Raw genomic sequence first — 21,539 nt, 5'->3', positions numbered from 1 at the left:
GTAGCTTGGAAAATGAGGGAAGCTGAGGCCTGGTGGCACCTATGGCCATAAGTAGAAAAGCAGGCGGGAGTGAAGAGCCCTGTCTTCTCATGCCTCCTCGCTGGGTCTCTCATTGGGGGAAAGAGTAGATTAGAGGGTTGGGTTCTGTAGGTGGAGAATGAATCTAGAGGCATCTGTCCCAAGGACCCATGTGTTGAAAGCATGGTGGCGCACACCAGTAATCCCAGCATGCGGGAGGCAGAGGCAGGTGGATGTCTGTGAGCTCGAGGCCAGCCTGCTCTACAAAGTGAGTCCAGGAAAGCCAAAGCTACACAGAGAAACCCTGTCTGGAAAAAACAAACAAACAAAAAAAAAAAAAACCAACAACAACAATAAAAAAGCTTTGTCCCAGCTTGGTTCCTTTTAGTACTATTGAGAGGTGGGGCCTGGTAGCAGATCTAGTCATTGGTGTGAATGAGGGAGAAAAAGGGAAGATTAAGGGAACATAGGGAAGAGAAGAGCTCCTTCCTCTGCTTGAAGCCTCTCTCCAGCTGAGAAGCAAGCATTCCACAGCAGGACTAGCATCTGCTGTAAGTTTGCTGTAAGACCATATTTCTTCCATACAGAGATATTTTAACATAAGAACGTTAAAATAGCACCGAGCCATACATTAGGCCGTAGTATATTCGACCTTGAGTTTGGCATTCTTTTTCCCAGATATTCCCTGGACTCTCACAGACTGTTGACCTTTGATTACAATTGAAGCATCTTGACTTCCTGGAGCCATCCTCGGGCATACTTTAAGTACATGCACAGAGAGACAAAGACAGACAGACAGACAGACAGACAGACAGACATAAGTGTTCCCATGAATTATATAACCAAGTTCCTCTGGGTTGTTTATTTTCTTTACTATTATAAATGGCACTGGAATAAATATTCATACATGCACTTTTTTTTTATTGTGTCTCTGATTATTTTCAAAAACCCATTTCCCAGGGTTGTCATTATTGGGTCAGGGGAATCTACTTTTTAACTTGTTCATCTATAGTCCCAAAGAGCCCTCCAAAACTCTATTGCACCAATTGAAATGCTTTCAAATGATGACTGCAGAAAAGCCGACCAGGGAAGGCTGTGCAAGTTATTCCAGAGAGAAACCATGGCCACGGGCACTGTAGAAGAGCCTGGAAAGAGGAGACAGCCAGCTCTCCATGTGGCCCCGAGTCACTGGGTGTGTTAGTCACACCTCCCAGGCTGTGAGAACTGATCTGTTGTCTAGAGGGAAGGCAGTTGCAGAGTCAGTTTACCTGAGGGTCATCTGACGAAGGCGAGTGAGGTCAAGGCCTCTCGGATGGGGAGTTTGTTTTCACTTGACCTCCTCTACCTAAGGCCAAACTGAGGTAAGCAACACAGAGAGTCATTTAAGGCTTCTCTGTGGGTTATTTCCTTGGGAGATGGTTCCAGCCAATCAAGAGAGGTGCATGGCAAGACTGAGAAGAATGGAAAAGTTGGGGTACCAATGTGAGAGAAGGAAGAAGAAGAAGAAAGGGAGGAGGAAGACGAGAAAGGGAAAGAAGGTGGCAATGAAGGGGAGGAAGAGGAGGAATCTAGAACCAGGCCACACGGAGTTCCCTTCTAACCTGTGTCCCTACCCCTAGCTTAAATGACCAGGAGCAAGGAGAAAGCACAGGGAAATAAGCAAGAGCCAGAGACCTTCTCCCTCACCACCCAAGAAAAACAGCCAGAGACTCAAGGATGCCACCATATAAACAAAAACAGGGCCAGATGGGGAGCAGTGGCCGGCCTGCGTTTGTTCCCTGGCAGAAGTGCACAATGAATATCTGCCCCGTGGTTCATAAATGCAACACAGGGAAATAATAGGCAAAGTGCAAGAGGGCATAGGATATAGATTTTCAATTGATTATTGATTGATAAGAGCAATCCCATGAGTGACACTCTTCACCTGCTCCCATGGTGCTGAGGCTCCTGATGACACTAAATAACCTAATCCTCCTGATGTCTGCATGTATTGGGTGTCAGCAGATGGCTAAGGTGACTGACTCTGACCTCTAGGCCTCCCTGCCCCCCCCCAACATCCTAACCCTGCTCCCTGTAAGTTTGTTGCCTCTCTGCTCCCCCCCATGGCAAATGATGGGCCAATTGCCTGCTGCCTGTGCCTGTATTCCTTTCATTAACACACATCTGTGATCCAAAGTGTCCTCACATCAATGGTGCTGGTACGCAGTAATCAAAACTTGGGCAGAGTCCTGAAAACTAGAAGACAACGAGAAGTGACTTTATGTTTATTGTGTTTCTGGATCTTTCAACTTGGCGGGGAGTCGGGGGTGGGCTCCCCTTCACCTGGAAGACTCCTCCTGGCTGCCTCATCACTCAAGGCCTCTGTCCACTTGCTGCCTTCTCAGGCTGGTTTTACTTGACCACCATGTCTGAATGAAATGAACTTTTCCACCTTGTATCCCCATTAGATCTCTGCTTCTGCTATTCTCTGCTACCGTCTGATGTGTGCACAGTGTGTGTGGGTGTGGGTGTGTGATTTATGCACTGCCATCTTTATTTCCTGCCACTCCCACCACAAGAAAGGCATTCTGAGTCAAGAGTTTGCTTCCTGGGTCCAGCCGAGCCCATCTCTCGGGTCCTATCACTTAACTGCTCTGTATTTACAAGGTTTCAAGCCTCCAGAATGCAGTTTGGCTTGCGTATGAAGTAGATTCAGTCATGGTAGGGGGTAGGGAGGCAGGAAGAGAGGCTGAGGAACAAGCATGGGTCTAGGAAGTAATCCAACAACAAGGGAGGCTATGGAGCTGACCCTGGACTCCGTGGGCAGAGGTGATACTGCGGCAAGGTAGCCCTATGCTGGACACTCAATGCTCTCCTGGAAGCGTCGATAACTGTCAATAATTTATAAGCCATGCCTACTGCTTTCTGCCTCTCCTGCAATATTCAGTGTCCCAGCGGATGAACTGAGGCTGCGTTACCAGTCCATGCCCTGCTTCCCCAGCCGGCTCTCACTTCCCCATCAGGAAGGAGCAAATTGAGACCTTTAAATCTACACACGTGGGGAATTCCTGCAGAACTGTCAATGGTCTGGGTGCCAAAAACAAACAGGCTGTGAACAGCTGAACAGCGCATCAGAAGGGACCGGCCCCTTTCCCAAACATTGACGGAGGCTCCTAACATAATCTGACAGCAGGTCACTTAGCCATAGTCCCCCGTCGGACTCTGGACATCACTCTTCTGCCAGGCCTGCTCACAGCCAACCTGTGTGTCGGAACCACACACAGGCAGAAGCAGCCAACATCCTGGCGGTCCAGCTGTCCTGGCTGAATGCTGGAGAAGCCTGGGATGGTGGGGCATGAGGGCCACCTGTGAGAAGTTTGTGGGGAGCGGGGGAGTGGAGGGATTTTCACGGGAGGCAGTCAAGGCCCCAGCTCTGCTTTCCTTAACAGAAAAACCAGCTGCTTCCCTCGACACTGTCCCAGTGCTTAGAGGATCTGCTTCTTTTTTGGCAGCCCCTCCCGAGGAGAGATCCGTGAGCCCTTCAAAAAGACAGGCTCTTTTTTCCTTCTTTCCTTCTAAAGAGGCGCTGGCCCATTCTTCATGGTCCTCCTATCAAGGTTGTAGAAAACTGAACGTTTCCCTCACAGTCACCCCCCCACGGTAGTCCCTAAAACGAGATGCGGAACAACCCAGAAAACATCACACCCCATTGGTGGGCCTTACTGAAAGGTCAAGTTTGTGACATTAGCAAGCGTGTCCTGATACAAATGCAGCCAGTTCCTCGCCTGCTGCTCTGAGGAGTTGCTGGCATTTCTGGCTGCCACAGAAAACAGGTGAACACTGACAGAGCAGCCTTTGGCCCCTTGCAGCCTGCACTGGCCAGCTCCAGGATGTCAGACTGAAGGCCCTTAAGCCATCCTCAAAAGAGGAGCCTCTGCCCCATATATATTTTTTTAAAGCTCTCAGGAACCGAGCCTGCCTACTCTCCCTCCCCACCCACTCTTCTCTCTACAAGCTTCTGATATGCTTCCACCCACCCCTGTCCTGAGGAAGCCTCAGGAAAGAGCCTCCAGGGGCCTCCTCAGCCTGTGACAGGAATCTATCCACCCTCAGCTTCCGGGCAGGAAGCAGTTTGGCTTTCTCTCTGTTTGAGGTGTCCCTCTCTCCCGCCTGGGGATCTGCTCTCAGCATCTCTCCCTTCCATGACGCTGTCATGGTGTCTCATCCATTGTGGGGCCTCCAGGAAGAAGGTCCTCGAGGCCACCTTTTCATCATGACCAGCCCTGACCTCCAGCTGCCAGGGGGCATCTTGACCCAGGTGCCCCCTCTGCGAGTTGAGACACCCCACATTCCACCCTCAAATTCTCCAACATCCCTGTAGACATACTGGCCTCATTTGCCAAGTCCAACCAATTGCCAAGTCCTGCCTCTTTCCATTCCTAGCAAATGTTTAACGTCTGCTTATGGCACCTAAACTCCCTCCTACCTACCCCCGCCCCGCCCCCACTCCCTAACCCCCACCCCTACCCCATCCCCGCCAGCCTCATCCCTGCACTCTCTTCTGTCATGTTTTGAGAGCACTCTCAAAGTTTGCTCCGGGAGACACTGGTTTGGCACACCCTTGCTGTAAAACCTGCAATGACTCCCCTGTTGCTGAGCCTGACCTGAAACTCTGTAATCCAAAATTCTCTTCTACTTTGTCAATATAAACATGTTCTTCAGAGTCACTTAAAATTCCCACTCATCTCCCCATAGTCCATGTCTTCCCACCGCTAGGCTTTTGTCAAACTGGAAGTTTCTCAGGAGTGTGCCCTTTCTCCTGTTTGCATCCATCAGCATCCTGCCTTTGCTTTCAAGGCTCATCTCAAATGCCACTTCTTCCTGGAAGCCTTCCTGGGTTCTCCTAGCCACCAGCGCCCTCCTTTCCCCTCGTCCCCTGGTTCACTAGGTTTCCCTAGCCATGCCCACTGTCTGCTGGCTCCCCATATCCGCCACCAGGCTTCTGGTGCTGGGGAACCCCGGTTCAAAGAAAGGACACAGAAGGGCTGCAGCAAAGTAAAGCTATGGAGATGTGTTTTCTTCATTCACACCCTGGAGTGCAGATCAGGGTAGAGATCAAAACCCACTTCTTGATCAACGTGGACCATAGCTAGGGAGATTTTAATTAATCGTATGGAAAGTATTCAAGAGGTTTAAGAAAGCTGGGGGCGGGTGGAGGCAGGCGGAAGCTAGGCGGAGCGGCGGCTGTAAGGAAGGCTTTCTTCCTGTAACTGTATCCCCCAGGGACGCAGGTACCTCTGCTTAATCTCTCTCTCTTTCTCTGCGGTCACTCTGGGTGTGATTACTGGCATTAGATGCAAGCACATGTTTCTGTTCCATTAGTCTGAGTGCGGCTGAGAAACTGGAAACGGAGCCGCGCGGGTGTAGCTGCGGTTGCTGTGTGTTGGTCTAGTTACCACCTCAAAGAGGAGCGAGGTGGAGGAGAGGAAAGATTCCGCAGATGGGCTAAGGGGGTGGGGTGTCGTTTACGGAGGTAGAGGGAGACGAGAAAAACACAGAGCACAACCCTGAAGCCAGGAGACCGGTTCCGGTTCCCTTAAACTCTTACAAGATGTGTCATGGAGGAGGGGTGCACATGGGTCCGGGACCCACATGGGCACCCACCCACAAAGTAACCCTGGGGTTTAAGCTTCTCCACCACAGGGGGGTTGGCCATCAGCCCAACAACCCTGGCGAGCACTGTTGCTCCGGTATACAGTAGCCCACGCAGCATAAATCTGCCTCCCACGCAGGAACAGCCTGAACAGCCGGGTAATGAAGATGTGAGCCGCCGAAATGCCGTGTCAGATGGCGGCGGTGACATCTGAAAGCCCGTAATTTGCTGCTGCTCGGCATATTTTTGTTCCAGGTACCAGAGCCTGTACAAACGCTGTCGTGTCTCTCCAAGGCAGCCGCTCCGCTTTCCAGCCTGGCTCTGGGCCAGGTGGCCTTGGCATTGCCAACAGGTTTCTTTGGTGGCGAGCTAAGGGGAAGTCTTTGCCTGAGTCATCTCTGACCATGCAGAAACCTGGGAGTAGCGCGAGCTTAAAAACGCATCTTATTCCCCAAAGTACAGATCTCTTGAACCGTCCATTTCCTCTCACCCCAATCTAAGCGTCCAGGCCGACTTCTTAAAGGGTGACTTGAAAGGGGTCAAAATAATTTTAGCCACGTCAGGGCTGCAGGGCTCTTAAAAAGGAAAGATTATGTGATGAACAGAGTACAAAAGACAGATCCGAGCCGGGTGTGGTGGCGGCACACGCCTTTAATCCCAGCGCTTGGAAGGCAGTGGCAGGTGGATCGCTGTGAGTTCGAGGCCAGCCTAGTCTACAAAGCGAGTATGTGACAGCCTAGGCTACGCAGAGAAACACTGTCTCAGAAAACCAAAGAAAGAAAGAAAGAGAAAGAAAAAAAAAAGCACAGATCCGTTGTTCAGGACAGCTCAGCCTTGGCCATCTTTCCTTTCCTGCCCTGCTACCTTCCCAGAACCTCAGCCAGACAGACAAGCAATTTCTGTGAGTACAGGCTTTCAAATGAAAGGTTATCTTTTTAGCCCTCGCTGGCTACCTGGCACTTAGGTAGAGTCAGCAGCCGAGTTCAAGCACAGGAACTGGGAGATTAAAGGTCTGGGCAGATTTTCACCGCGGCTGAATCCTCCCCGCTGGGCCTCAGCTCAGCAAGCTGTGTACATCTGTTGACCCCGCTGCTCTGCCTGGCCTTCCTGCCAGGCTCTGTGGAGTGGGCGGAGGGGATAAAGTGGCGGCGAACAACAGGAGTCTCCGCTCCTGGCCTGGGTCCCTGAAAGCACAGGCAGGTTTAACAACCTCCAAATCACCCCGGGAGGGCAGGAGCGCAGGCAGGAACTCTCACTGAAATGGAGGATTCACCTCAAGGACTGTATCTCAAGGGCTACTAGATGCTAAGTGCTGAATCACCCGGTGACTGGGAGGCACCTGTGACTGTAAATGCTTCCCCCCAAAAAACCTCCCATTAGGTAAACTGCTGGGACCTGCAGGTTACTTAGCTGCCACCACAGCACGGTGGTCCAAAAGCAACAGGGATCGGGCAACAGAGACTTCTCCACATCCTGCAAAGCCCACCGTCACATACTCTACTCCTGGCACACTGGCAATACTGTGCTCTTTGAATCTCAAAATTTTTTTCTCACCTAGCAAACAGCATAACCCACTTGGTAAAACTGTCGTCATTGGATCCCTTGGATCCCTCGGGGTTTTGTTTATTTGTTTGTTTGGTTGGTTGGTTTTTTTTTGTTGTTTTTTTGTTTTTTGTTTTTTTTTTGTCTCTATGGTTTTGCTTCTGTCCAGAATGGCCCATAAATAGAACCATGCAATCTGTGCATGGCTCTCTGAGTCAGCCTTCTTTCACTTAGCGTGACTCATGACTGCATTTGTAATTTTTTTCTTTTTTCATCGCTTAAGACATATATGCCCTATGCTGCCGGTATGCTTCAGCCACAGGACGTTTGGATTGTTTTCAGTTTGGGGTGACCATCAATGAAGTTGGAGTGCACATCCAAATGCAGGTTTGGGGTGACTGGACATTATCATTTCGTTAAGTAACCTGAACCAGATTGTTCGGTATCTAATCAGCGTGTGCCTAACTTAGTAAAGCAACTGCCAAACCGTTTTCCAAAATGGCTGCCGTTTATTCTCACCAGCAGCATATGATCATTCCTGTTGCCCTGCACATACCTGGTGGGGTTGGTGTTTCCCTTCTCACTGCCACTTCCACGCGTGGCTAGCTGTCTTTCCTCGTGGTTTTACTTTTAATAGTACACTGGCAGGGATGCCCAGCCTTTCTGCGTGCATACCTACCATCTATATGGCTTCTTTGATAACGCATCTGTTAAGATGTTCTGCCCATATTTTATAGGGCAGTCTGGTTTTTACTGACTACTGAACTGTGAGATGCCCATCTACATGTGAGTCACTTCCCAGATGTGTGATTTACAGATGTTTTCTCCCAGTCTGCTACTTTTCTAATTTGTTGTTGTTGTTGTTTCCCATTCCTTTTACTTTTAATTTTTTCCCTCATCACTTTCTTGCAATAAACAAGTTTCCCATTTTGTTTGTTTTGTTTTTTTAATTTTTATTTATTCTTTATTATGTATACAGTGTTCTATCTGCATGTAACTCCTGCAGGCCAGAAGAGGGCACCAGATCTCACGATGGATGGTTGTGGGCCACCATGTGGTTGCTGGGATTTGAACTCAGGACCTTTGGAAGAACAGCCAGTGCTCTTAACCTCTGAGCCATCTCTCCAGTCCCTAGTTTCCCATATTGATGAAGTCTAGTTTATCAGTTAGAGAATCTCTTCGCTTTGTATACAAGAAATTCATTGTATAAGTCAGAATCACAAGGGCTTTTCTCCTGTGAGTTTCTTAGCAGCCTGCGTCAGCGCTGTCTTCCCCTCCACTTCCGTTCTGTTTGTGTAACTCTGCCCACTCCATACTCAGCAGTGTGTCCCTCCCTCTGTCCAAAGTCCCCGACGACATGTGCATGGCTTTATTTGGTGCTCTCAACCCTGCTCAACTGATCCAGCTCTCTACCCTTTCAGTGGCACAGTTGTCATCATTACTGTGATTTTAAAAAAAAAGGCTTGGGATAAGAGAACATGGATCTTCAACATGTGCCTGTCTCTCATTGGTTGTCTCCCTATGCTAATTTCCATATTGGCTTCAGAATCACCTTCATAATTTCTACAGGATACAGTCACAGTGGCGTGGTTGGCTATCAGGCCGGAGGGGAGCTGGCATCTTCATCCTAGGGATGCTCAAGGGTGGTAGGCACGGTGGATCTCTCCATCTACTTACATTAGATTTCTTTCATCGAAAGCTTACAGTTTAAAAAAAACTGCACTTGGAACTTTCAATGCATATTTAATGGTAACTGTAAATGGCACTTTAATTGAAACCGCATTTACTGAATTTCAATGGGTAAATGTTGGTTGGTTGCTCCTCAGGCCAGTGCTACTTACCTTGGCCGTTGGTTCTAACAGCTTTGAAAACAGGTGATGTGAGGTTTTCCAGTTGAAGTGGTATGATGTTACTAAACTACATGTAATTTGTTTTTCTTGTCTTATCACACACTGTCTAGAACTTGCGCAGCTATTGGGGATTTAGATAGCAGGAAGCAGCTTTCCCACCGTGTTCTGTGTCTTAGGGGAACTTGCTCAGCCACTCAACCACTGAGCACCCTTGTTTGTGGGCTGAAGGCTTTTCCAACATGCCTTTACAGATGGAGAATTCCAGTTTGCTCACAATCGTATTTGTTCCTTTTTTTTTTTTAATCACGACTGGATTTTAAACGTTCTCTGTCTGCTGAGACAATCACAGAATTTTTCTTCTTTAGTCGGCTTATATGGAGAATTACACTGACTGGTTCTTAAAATGCTTTGTCAACATTGTATCCCCGGGGTATAGAATAACCCATCTTGTGTATGTTCTAAGTATGTGTATGTTCTAAATATGTGTATTCTAAGTATGTGTATGTTCTAAGTAGTATGTGTATGTTCTAAGTATACTTAATGAGAGTGCTGTTGCTGGGTGATCATCCTGTGGAGATCAGTCAGTCAGGACACATTGGCCCATAGGGTCATCCCTGGTGGCTCCTCACTGCGTTTGCTGTATATTTATCTGCCTGACCTAGTTAACACTGAGACGGGAGTGCTGAAATCTCTGATTACAACCATCCATTTCTCTTTTCACTCTTGTTAGGTTTTGCTCCTTGTGTTTGGAAGTGTTGTTACTCGGGATACGTTTCTTTAGGGTTGTCTTGGCATCTCCTCCTTCTTAAGTCAAGACTTTGCTATGTAGCCCAGGCTGTCCTAAAACTCACAATCCTCCTGCCTCAGTGTCTTGAATACTAGTATCACAGTCATGTGTCACCTGGCTCATGTTACATCATCTTAAACCTCTGCTAGTAGTCCTGATTCTGAAGTCTACTTTTGTATAAGTATATTAGGAGTGTGGTATTTTCATTAGCATTTGTGTAGCATATTTATTTTAGTTGTTTTATTTGAACTTTAATGCCCTGTGCTTTTTAATATTTTAAATGGGTTTTATCAAATTGTCTAGTTGGGTCTTACTTTTTCAGTCAGCCCAATAATTTCTGTCATTCAATTCCTATGTTTAATTGTTTACATTTAACACAATTATTGATCTTGTTAAACTTAAAGCTGCTATCCTCTATCTGTTTTCCTCTTTTTCTGTCTGTTTTATCTTTGCTCCCCTCATTTCCCTGCCACTGGATTGTTTTTATTCCATCTTATTCTCTACCATTAACTCCATTAACTTATCATTTGGCTTTTAAAATTTATAGTATGTACCTCAATTAATTACGATCTACCCTCAAATAATATATTATACATAATTGTCACAACAGTACATTTTCATTCCCTCCCGACTTTTGTCCCATTGCCATATATATTGGGGGTTTTTGGGGGGGAGGGAGGTTGTTTTGTTTGGGGATGGGTTGAATATATTAAACACAAACACATCCCTTCTGTTTTGTTTGAGGTAACTATCTTTAATTTTACAGAATAACTAAAAATTATTTTTTAGGCATCTCGACCTCCATTTTAACCATTTCCAGAGATCCTTAATTTTTGTATGAAGATCTAACTTCCTGTAGACACCTGTCCCCTCCTCCGGGGAGCTCTCTAAGGCCTCCCTGGGCGCACAGTTGCGGTCATGACTTCTCTCCCCTTTTGCTTTTCTCCAGCCGCACTTGTTTCGCCTCCGTTTGGAAGTAAGTTCTGGCTGAGCCGACAGTTTTGTTTTCACATTTCCACTTTACTGTCTTCTAGATGGTACAGATTCAGAATGGAAACCTGGTGCGAGGTTTGCCATTGTGTGTGTGTGTGTGTGTGTGTGTGTGTGTGTGTGTGTGTGTGTGTGTTTGCTTGGTTGTTTGCTTGCTGATTTGTTTTGAGACAGGCTTTCTCTGTGTAGCCCTGGCTGTCCTGGAACTCTGTAGACCAGGCTGGCCTCGAACTCAGTGATCTGCCACCCTCTGCCTCCCGAGTAAGGAGAATAAAGGCGTGCGGCACCAGCAGCTGTTTTCACTATTGTTAGAGCCTCAGTTAGTTCACAACTGCCTTCAAGTTCCTAACATGGCAGTGTTCAACCTAACCGGACATTTGACAATGACTGGGGACATTTGTTTGTTTGTTTGTTTGTTTTACAACTGAGAGAAGAACGTGACACTAGAATCTAGTGAGGAGAGACAGGGGATGCTGTTAAGGATTACTGCTGATCATACTACAATGTACTTCGCACCCAATAGCAAATAGTCATGTGGTCTGAAGTATTAGCATGACAAAGTTGAGAAATCAGGGTTAACTTTGAATTATATGGGCACAGGGGCCAGGGTCAGCTAATAGGACTCCAGAGGTTGCCTCTCAGTGATCCTGGCCCTCCATCGTGCCTCTGGGTACCTAGGAATACATCTGAACAGAAACTGTGAAAGGGAAGCCATCCAAGGGTGTTAGGGACAGAGACGCTTACGCTATTGCTAGGAATGGAGTGCACACAAGCTTCAGGCAGGTGTGTGTAGGGAGGCAGGCCTTGGGTTTCTCGGGCGTTGGTAGGCAAATGGCGCCCCAGAATAGTACATAAAGACGGGAGGGAGGGGTGGGGGGGGTGGGGACAGATCTTAGGTTGCATTGTTAGATGAGAGGAGTGTACGTGTCCCCCAACAAGCGGAACCCCAGATAGCTGAGCTGTTCACTGTGCTTGTCCGCCTCATCTGCACCAGCAAGAGGTCTCCTTCCATGTTCCTGAGCCTGGAAGCGCCAGGCAGCTTGTGACCTGACAGTCTGGCGGTGGAACGGAAGAAGATGCTCCTCAGACTCTCCTGCAGGCCAGCCTGATGGAGACCTTTCCTCACTTGAGTTGAGGTCCCCTCCTCCCCCTCCTCCCACGTGACCCTAACCAGTACCAAGCTCACACAAACACAATCAAAGAAACAAACATTAAAGCTACAGAACAGAATAAGAGTACAGATAAAGAAGACACTGCTGCCTGCACTTGACAACAATCTCTGAAGAAAGACACACATTTCTCCATCAGAACACATTTCAGAAGAGAAATATTAGCCCCAGGCCTACTTATACTAATATTTTTTATTAGGATTGCTTGTGACTTTTTATCGGTATTCTGGCTTTAAATTTCTATAGGTCTGACTAATTTGTTCAAATTCCATTTTCCCCATTGGAACTGTTACTTTTGTTGCATAATTTCCCAGAACTCACAAATGGTACTGTAGACAAAAAAAAAAAAAAAATCCTATAACGTGCATTTTCTCCTGATTATAAAAGTATAACATGTTCATTATTGAAAAACTGAAAAACCACAGGAAATAAGTAGCCAATAATTATCCCACTCAGAGATAATTTTTAAAATAATACCAAGTTTTTTCCCACTTTACATATACTTACTTTAAACATGAGTATCAAGATGCCATACTCTTCAAGAATGAAAACTATTTTTTTCTGTTCAATGCTGGGCACTGTGGTGCATACCTGTAACCCTAACAGAGGCAGAGGCAAGCAGATCTCTGTGAGTTTGAGGCCAGCCTGGTCTACAAAGCAAGTTCAAAACAACCAAGGCTACACAGCGAACCCCTGCCTCAAAAACATCATCATCATCATCATCATCATCATCATCATCATCATCATAGTAATAATAATAGTAATAATTTCTGCTCCAGCGAGGGAAACAAATACTTTAAGAAATTTCCCATGCAAAGCTACACCAAAACCATCCATCCCACCTTGTGGATATACTTTGTGCAACAGAGAATGCGCACGCTCAGACGTCAATCTAACCAAACTTAAAATACTATGGACCCTGATTCATGCTTGTTTTACAGCACCAAAATCTGTATTAACTAGGAATGCCCAGAGAAACACAAGCAGGAGGGTGTGTGCCGATGTAGGTATAGATGCAGATAAGAGGGGATTTGGTGTGGGAAGTGGTTCGTGCAACTACAGAATCCAAATGTGCCATTTGCAAACTGGTAAAAATAAGAAATCTAGCAGTTCTGTTCAAGTGCGAGCCCTCAGAACCAGGTTGCAGCAAGCAAAGAGGCTACCGGTCCAATTCCCAGAGCCAGAAAGCCCAGCATGCCCACCTCTGATGCTGGACGGCAGGAGAAGATGCACATCTAAGCTGAAGAGGAGACTTACCAAGATAGGAAAGATGCTTCCTTCCAGGTTGCCAAATACAAATAGCCAGAACACTGTGAATGAAACATTAATATAATTCCTGGTTGTTTTGTGGTTCTTCTTGCTGTATGTAGTTTATTTTATATGTGTGTAGTAATATGAATGTATATGTAAAAAATAAAAATATTAAAAGGAAAAAATGGCAACACAAAGAATACTATGATAGAAGTGAAGAGATAAATAGAGAGTGGAGAAAATAAAGGCGAATTTCTTTTTGTCTAGCCATCCTCCTCTCTATCTTCAGATGTGGAAATATGTGACTGAAGGAAAACTGAAAGTGAAGTGTGTGCCTTCTGACAGCCTTGCCTGCAAAGCACTGTAATGAAGAAGAAGAAGAAGAAGAAGAAGAAGAAGAAGAAGAAGAAGAAGAAGAAGAAGAAAAAGAAGAAGAAGAAGAGGAGGAGGAGGAGGAGGAAGAAGAATGTTCCATGTCTTAACATTTTGGACTTCTAAATTTTAAAGGAATACACATTTATGACTCATGCAGAATCAATTGAAACTTTTTTTGGCATAAATATTTTGGAACATAATCCATACTGCAGACTCCTAGTGCAGTTCCAACATCCGCTGAGTAATTATGTGTGAGCAGGAACTCTCTTGCTGAGTCTGCTGGAGGAATGACCTACAGTGCTCTCCACTCTCCAGCCTCGACCTTGGGAGCCCTGTAGACATCTAGGAAGAAATGATCTGGGCAAAACCTCTGAGGTCATTCCATAGGAGTAGGGTGTGAGCATTTCATTGTTGCAATGGCCTTCAAACCTCCACATCACACTTAGAGGAGGACCCTCCCTGTCCTCTGTCAAGGAGAAGGTTCACAAAACAGAAGCAAATGCTCTGGAAAGTGACCTCCAAATGAAAGCTACTAACGCTTTCCTTTCTTGGTCAAAACAGAACCTTCAGAGCCAAGTGTAGTGGCTCGCACCTGTCGTCCCGGCACTTACTTGGGAGGCTAAGGCAGGAAGGAGGTTGTAGTAAGGTCAAGGCAAGCTTGGGCTACATCCAGAGTTCCAGGCAAAGCCTGTGATCCAGGGCACCACTCTTACGCTGCCTCACAAAGGCACACAGGAGCTCCTCAGGCTCAATGCTCACCGAAGCACACAGGTACACACACACACACACACACACACACACACACACACACGAACACACATGTAGACAGTTGCTTCTAGAAAAAGCAAAGATGTCATTGAGCTTAGACAACAAAGCCACTACCTCAGAGACCTAAGGGCAAATGCTGTGGTGGATATGAATAACATAGCCACCAGTAAACCTAAAAAGTCTGTCTGATTGCACTTGTAATTTACTTTGATTTACTAGAACTAATTTGCAATAGTGACTGGCAATCTGCCCCTGGTAAGGATGCTTCTAAATTTAAAATCCAATTTTAATTCATTTCAACAAATGCTTATTGAGCCCTTCTAAGTGCCAGGCATTTTTGCTAGGGTCTGGGAACAGAGGTTTGCCCAGGAAACATGGTGGTCCTCCCACAGGCTACCAAAATATCAGAGGACCTACTGACGGTCCTCAGTAAATGTCTCCCACCAGGCATGTTCTACTGTCCCAACCAATGCCAGTCCCTTGGCCAGCTTATCTCAGGCTGTGCAATAAGGTCCAGAGGCCGTGATGCATGCCCTGTGCTGTGACAGGCTTTGTAGAAAGATGCTGTTTCCGTATCCCTCCCCCCCATGGTTAGACATAGCCAGCCATGGCACTGAAAGCTTGGGGACAGCCTGGGAATACAGGCTCTCTCTCACCGGCAAGCTCTGCAGCCAACGTGGTAATAGGATGCCGTTCCACAGGTGCGACCCTATAGGGCCCTAGCAAGAATGTGACCTAAGATTTATATTTTTAATACATTTTTTTTCTGTTAAAAGTGGTTTTCTCCCCCCCTTTGGTTGCTGGCAGGTCAAATTGATACACATAGTTAGAGTTCTGCCCAATAACAGGTTGTACCATCCTAAGTGACATCAGGAAGATAGGCTGATGGGTTATTTCTATATGGAAAGGATGTAGTATCTAATTAAGAAAGTCCTTTCAGGGGCTGGAGAGATGGCTCCTGGTTAAGAGCACTCACTGCTCATCCAGAGGACCCAGGGTCAATTCCCAACACTCACGTGGGTGACTCCCAGCCACCTGTGACTCCAGTTCCTGGTGGAGCCCATGCCCTCTTCTGACCTTCTCAGACACGCATGTGGTGCACAGACATACACGCAGGCGCTCACATACACACATAAAACAAAGTGACAAAATGAAATAAAAAAAAAAAAAGTCCTGTCAGCCGTTGGTGCCCAGCTATAGGACAGGTGCACATTGCCCCCACTAGCTTGTCACAATGAAAGAGTCGAAATGTATTTCCATTTTTTCTGTCAAATGGGAGCAGGTACAAGGCGTTGTGTCACTCGTTTGCATTCATATGTGTTCTCTGGACAGAAAAGGATTAGCATGAATGTGGAGCAGTGCTTCATGGAGTGTGGCTTACTCTGTTTGGACGGTAGCTTGAGGCAGGTAGGTCATGGTGTAGTGAGTATTCACACTGAAGCCTTTGGAACCTGTTCATGTTGTGGCGGCAGGGGTGGAATGGGGTGGTGTGGTGGGGGTGGGGGGTGGGGGGTGGGGGGTGGAACCACCAGCACTCCCTGAGCCAACCTTGCATTGGGAGGGCTGTTTTTGCAGAACTCTGTCCCCTCAGGGCGCACGTGTCCCTGCAGGTGCCTGCCCGCCCCAGCTTTGGTGGCCACAGTATCAACACATCCATCAGCAGCCGTTCATATTAAGTTACAGAACACATACCGTGGGGCCCAATTTAACTGGAGGACAAGGAAATGTTTTAAATTCTACAGCTGCCCCCCCCCACCCCAGAGCCATACGAAACCAGTCACGTTGTGTAACCTTTCTTTACTATCTACGCCTCCGCTGCACCCAGCTGTTGCAAGGTACAATATTATACCTCGCCCAGACTCCTGGCACCTGTTGTAGGCAATTTGAAATAAAAACAAGTTGGTGGGGAAGCCGAGAAGGTATCTGAGAGCATATTTTGTTCACTACGAATGCCCCCACAGACTATTCCATTTCCACGGATTCTGCAACCATTCTTCTTTGTCATCATTTGGCGGGGGATGGGGGGTTAGGGGGGGTTAAGGGGAGGATAACACATCTCTCTTTAGAGAGAACAAATCAGCACTCGGCTGGTCCAGGGGCTGCAGACAGCCTTGCTCACTCTCCCGTGGTCCACTCTGCTTCTCTGCAGTGTGCTAATATTTCCTTTCTGCCTTTCAATTTGTCACAGCCGCTTTTTCTCCCCTGAAGGAGCTTTCATTTCCTCTTGTTTGTCCATCCTGCACTCCCTCCCTCCCCTGGAAGACTAGAGAAGGTTTGCAAATTAATGGCAGGGGTCCAGCAAAGTCAGACACAACCTGGCTGGCACCATAACACAGAGGGGATGCCAAACTCCGCATGCGCATCCTTGTAACCCCTGAGGCATCTTGTTCTAGGCTCACCTGTCTGCTCTTCATCAGTGTGTGTGTGCCCTTGGTTGTGAGATTGCTTCGGTGGGCTAGCCATTTGTGCTAGGAACAACGGGAGCTCCAGAGGGTCAAGAATACCCAGTTCACCTCACAAGCCTTCCAGAATCATATGCCAGGGCCCAGGCTGCTTTCTTTTCTTTTCTTTTTTTTCTTTCTTTCTTTCTTTCTTTTTTTTTTAATGTTTGTTTCTGCTGTATCTAAATCCTTCATCAGCCATCATGGTCCCTAGCAACCCATTATAAGGCTGGGATGTAGAGCTTTGGACCCGAGCACACACAAGCAAGAAGAGAACACAACCTTCCCCAGGGAGTGGGCGTGGGACAGGGAGCTGCCGTAGAGGAGAGATTTGAGCTTGAGATACCTGGGTTCAAATCTTACTGCCGGACTTAATAGATACTGGGTTTTGAAGAGGTCATTCTGTTCCCGAGAGCTTCAGGGAATGTGGCTCACACTTCCTTACGGGGTGCAGTGTGGGATCAAATGTGTTTGAAATGCCCAGTGCGGTGTTAAGACTATTAAGAGCCCACTAACACACACCCTTAACCCTCCCCACCCCTGCCTGGAAGGCCCTGCAGGTATTTTCAATGCATACAGCACCATTGGAGCCACAGGCAGACAGTCACGGGCAAATGTTGGTTGAGAAGTCAGCCCCTTCTTTCCTGTTCTTGCTCTCGTGCCTTGCTTCTTCTGCAGCTGAGTGATCCCAGCTGTGATTTCTAGTCTCCCCGAGGCACAAATGTCTGCCTACTCTTTGGACATTATAGTAACTGATGTCTTCTTCTTAGCCATAAGTACACAGTCTCCTTTTATCCGAGGAGTATGAATTCTGTAACTCCCATTGGATCCTAAAACTGCAGGCAACGCCAAAGCAAACAGGCCGTCTTCCCCTGTACGTACAATGCCTAGGGTGGTGTCTAAGTTATAAGTGAGTGCCAGAAAGAACTTGACAACAGTAGCTCATAATAAAAGAATAAACACTGAGCACCGTTAGATTGACTACCACACTCACAACAGCTGATTTGACAACTGAGTTGCTAAGTGACTAACGTTTGGGCGACGTACAACAGGACACCCTGGACATAGGTGACTCACGTCCTAGGTCGGAAACTATAGAATTTCATCATGTACCAAGTAGGCGTGGTGGTTGGTGCACACAGGCCATCCCAGCACTCAGCAGCTGGGTCAGGAGGCTCATGAGTTTGAGGCCAGCCTGGGCTACAGAGTAATGAAGCTCCCGTCTCAAAAAACAAAGTATTTCATCACGCTACTCAGAACAGTATGCAATTTGAGACTTACGAATTGTTTCCTTCTGGAGTTTTCCATGTAGCATTTCTGATTTGTTGATCTCTGGTACCTCAGCTACGGAAATAAAGCTGTGTGGGCGGGGAGACTACTTTGGGTCAACCCTGAGGTCACCAGAGCAGGATCGCTCCTGGAAATCCGAAGCGGCATTGCTGGTGTCTACCAGGGGAAAGCAGGCAAAGATGAAGACGACAGAAGTGCCTAGAGCCCGCCTCCGTCTGCTCTCACCGCCAACCCCCTCCCGGAAGGCTGTGTGTGTGGACACCCCTCCCTGATCTGGTTTGTGATGCCCTTCAGCTGGGGCCTTGGTCGGCTTGCAGCTTTCTCTCTTTGCTGCGGAGCTCAGTCTCCTCCCCATCGTCTGAACTCTTGCTGAGTCTCCCCCGCCAGTGCTGCTGTCAGCTGCTCTCTTCCACAGAACTTCAAGCGCTCAAGTGAGGAGAAAGGGCAGAGGAAGGGGCAGCAAGATGCCACTGTGCAGCGCAGGCAGAGAGAGAGGCACCCTCTGCGTTAAATGCTGGCTCATGGGCTGGAATAGCTCCAAGGAGATCCGAGCCACGCAGAAAAGATGAATTTCGCAAGGCTTTTACTGCCAGTGCCTCTACCGGCCTTGTTATGCCCAAATACCTGGTAAACAAAACCTCCTGACATGACTTGCAGGGTTAGCATGGAAACCGGAACCTACAAAGATAGCTGCAAAATGACAAAGAAACATCCGCTCTTGGGATAATTAGTACAGTACATTGAAGGTTTCCATTGAAGAAGAATCAGTCTCTTTTCTCAGGTTGCTTTTTATTTACATCGACTCAAGGCACAATAACTTGTGCAGTAAGATGAGATTTGCCACACGTGCACACTGGGGAAGCTTCCACCACAGAGAGCTTCGCAGTGTGTCAGTCACCACCTTGTTCTTTCTTCTGGGTTCTTCCTGCTCATGAGCCTAAGCAACCATTCATTTCCCCGGTTTGTTGTTGTTTGGCCAGTAGGGGTTAATTTGCATGATATAAAACTTTTATTTAAAAATGGAATCATTTACACTATATACCCTCATTTGGAGGATCTGGCTTCTTTTCCTCAACACTGTTTCAAAAGCCATCCGTATGCTGTGGTGTGCCCATGCAGCAGCTTATTTTCGCTTTTGTTGTTGAATCAATACAAAACAAAGCAACAACAACCTCCGCCCAAATTATACACTCCTCATATCTTCTCTGTGACTGAGATACTGGGTTTCCTCCTTCACTTCTGTATTCATAAAATGATTTCTTTTCCTCTCCTCTGTCCCAATTTCCTGGTAAGTGAAGACTTTCATGGGACATGCCCCTTGGGATAGTATCCAGATATAAGTGGGACTTTACATGAGAGAAGCATTGGAGAATGGGGAAATAGAAGGATCCACAGGGTCCTAGAAACCTACAAGAAGAACATTATGATGGGCAGATCTGGGCCCAGGGGTCCTGCTCAAACTATGGCACCAGCCAAGGACAATACATGCAGTAAACTTTGAACCCCTACCCAGATCTAGCCAATGGACAGGACATTCTCCTCAGTTGAGTGGAAAGTGAGGACTGACTTTCACACAAACTCTGGTGCCCCATATTTGACCATATCCCCTGGATGGGGAGGCCCGGTGGCACTCAGAGGAAGGATAGCAGGCTACCAAGAAGAGACTTGATACCCTATGAGCATATACAGGGCAAGGAGGTCCCCCTCAGTCATAGTCATAGGGGAGGGGAGTAAGAGGAAAATGGGAGGGAGGGAGGAATGGGAGGATACAAGGGATGGGATAACAATTTAGATGTAATATGAATAAATTAATAAAATATTTTTTTTAATTTATTTCTTTTCATGTGTTTAACTTTGGTGGAAAAGAAGCAGGTTTCCTGTGTTCACCTAGGTTAGACAGGACTAATTAAAAGTCAGATTCCCAGGGCATAAAGCAATGAGGTAGGACACTTAAGGTGCTTGTGTGGGAGAATAGAGCTTGTGCTGACCTAGCCATCTCGGAAAGAACAGAAATGGTCAAACACTGCCCGTAGTGGGGGAGGGGGAAGGTAATTCTATCACAGTTTCCTGGAAAGTTTTTTTAAAGACTGTTTCTTCAACCCCTGATGTTCATGAGCCTCAAGGATCTTCATGTGAACCTCTGCCTACTCATCACTCGGTTCCCAATAGTGTTTTACCCAAACATCGGAATTTATTTTACATATAACATAACATAAGGGAACAGATTTGAGCAGTCAAGAAACCAACTGGGGAATTCACCTGTCTTCCAGGTCCATCCTAGTCCATCCTCCTTATTATGCATTTATTTTTCTTTTCTTTATCGTGTTTTACCCAAACATCAGAATTTATTTTACATATAACACAACATAAGGGAACAGATTTGAGCAGGCAAGAAAGCAACTGGGGAATTCACCTGTCTTCCGGGTCCATCCTAGTCCATCCTCCTTGTTACGCATTTCCTTTTTTCTTTATTGTATCATGAACATTTTATTCAAAACCTTATGCAGCTGGACGGAGCCCTCTCCTTGCTGGGGCTGTTCCCTACCAGATCCATTGACTTGCTTTATTCCTCTTTCCCGCAGACGGAAGCTGTCAGGTCAAGTTCAAGGGGAAACCCAGCTATTTATGACAAGGCTTCTCCGATGAAAAGCGAACTGCTAGGTTGAACCGTGGCAGAGGGGAAGGCAGGCCAGGAAATGATGAGAGCAGGCAGTCTTGGGAAGTTCCAGAACAGAGGGCGCACGGATTGGGTAGAAGAATAGGTGCTGGGCTGGACAAGTAGAGCTCTTTCAGTCCTGCAAGCCGCCTTTCTCAAGTCAGAATGCCATGACAGAAAAGTGACCTGCTGAGGGACAATCAGCCAAGGGGGCCGCCTAGGAATCACTTCAGATCTGTCTTTTGTTTTAATTGGAAATCAAATCTTGTCCATTGCTTCTCATGACCTCTCTCCTGCTCGGTCCTGTCTTCCATCCCAACTGCTCCGATTTAATGGCCAGCGCTTGTCCATATCCATGTTCCAGCACAGCGAGCAACTACAACGATGCTTATCTGTTGGGTTCCCTTCCAGACAAAGGCCAAGTGCTAACCTTGGATGGACCCCAGGGTAACCTGACACCTGCTCCCAACTGCAGCTAGTGGCAAACTGTCACAGCTTCCTGAAGCAGCATGAATATCCAAGTTATTTTTTGAAAAACAAAGTCCCCAGACCCTACCAGTGGCTGGGGCCAGGCCATTTTGTAAAGCTCATCCACCTTGGTTGAGCTGTGACAATCCTAAAAGCTGAAGTAAAGTGGTTTATGGAGCTAAAGTGACTTTGCGTCTCTAGATTTTTGTCTCCTCTGCAATGCAACTCCTAGTAAAGCCAGCCAGGAGAGATGACCACTCTCTACCCAACAGCCTTCATCCCACCACACCCTGGTGACTCCT

The 21,539-nt window shown here is 47.0% G+C and overlaps 1 long non-coding RNA gene across 1 annotated transcript in view; it reads right to left on the bottom strand.

The window, feature by feature from the left end:
* The window catches only part of LOC311590094, a 39,604-nt gene extending 21,326 nt beyond the window's left edge, over nucleotides 1-18,278 (bottom strand). The window contains exon 1 of the long non-coding RNA XR_014776765.1: nucleotides 18,105-18,278. This is a non-coding gene — a long non-coding RNA (uncharacterized lncRNA). The remainder of the gene's footprint in view (nucleotides 1-18,104) is intronic.
* Nucleotides 18,279-21,539: the final 3,261 nt, after the last annotated feature.

The sequence above is a fragment of the Acomys minous genome (genome assembly GCF_964271855.1).
Source record: "Acomys minous genome assembly, chromosome: 19".
NCBI classification, from domain to species: domain Eukaryota; kingdom Metazoa; phylum Chordata; class Mammalia; order Rodentia; family Muridae; genus Acomys; species Acomys minous.
The sequence above is the reverse complement of the archived record's forward strand: the minus strand, read 5'-3'. Positions and strand labels throughout refer to the sequence as shown.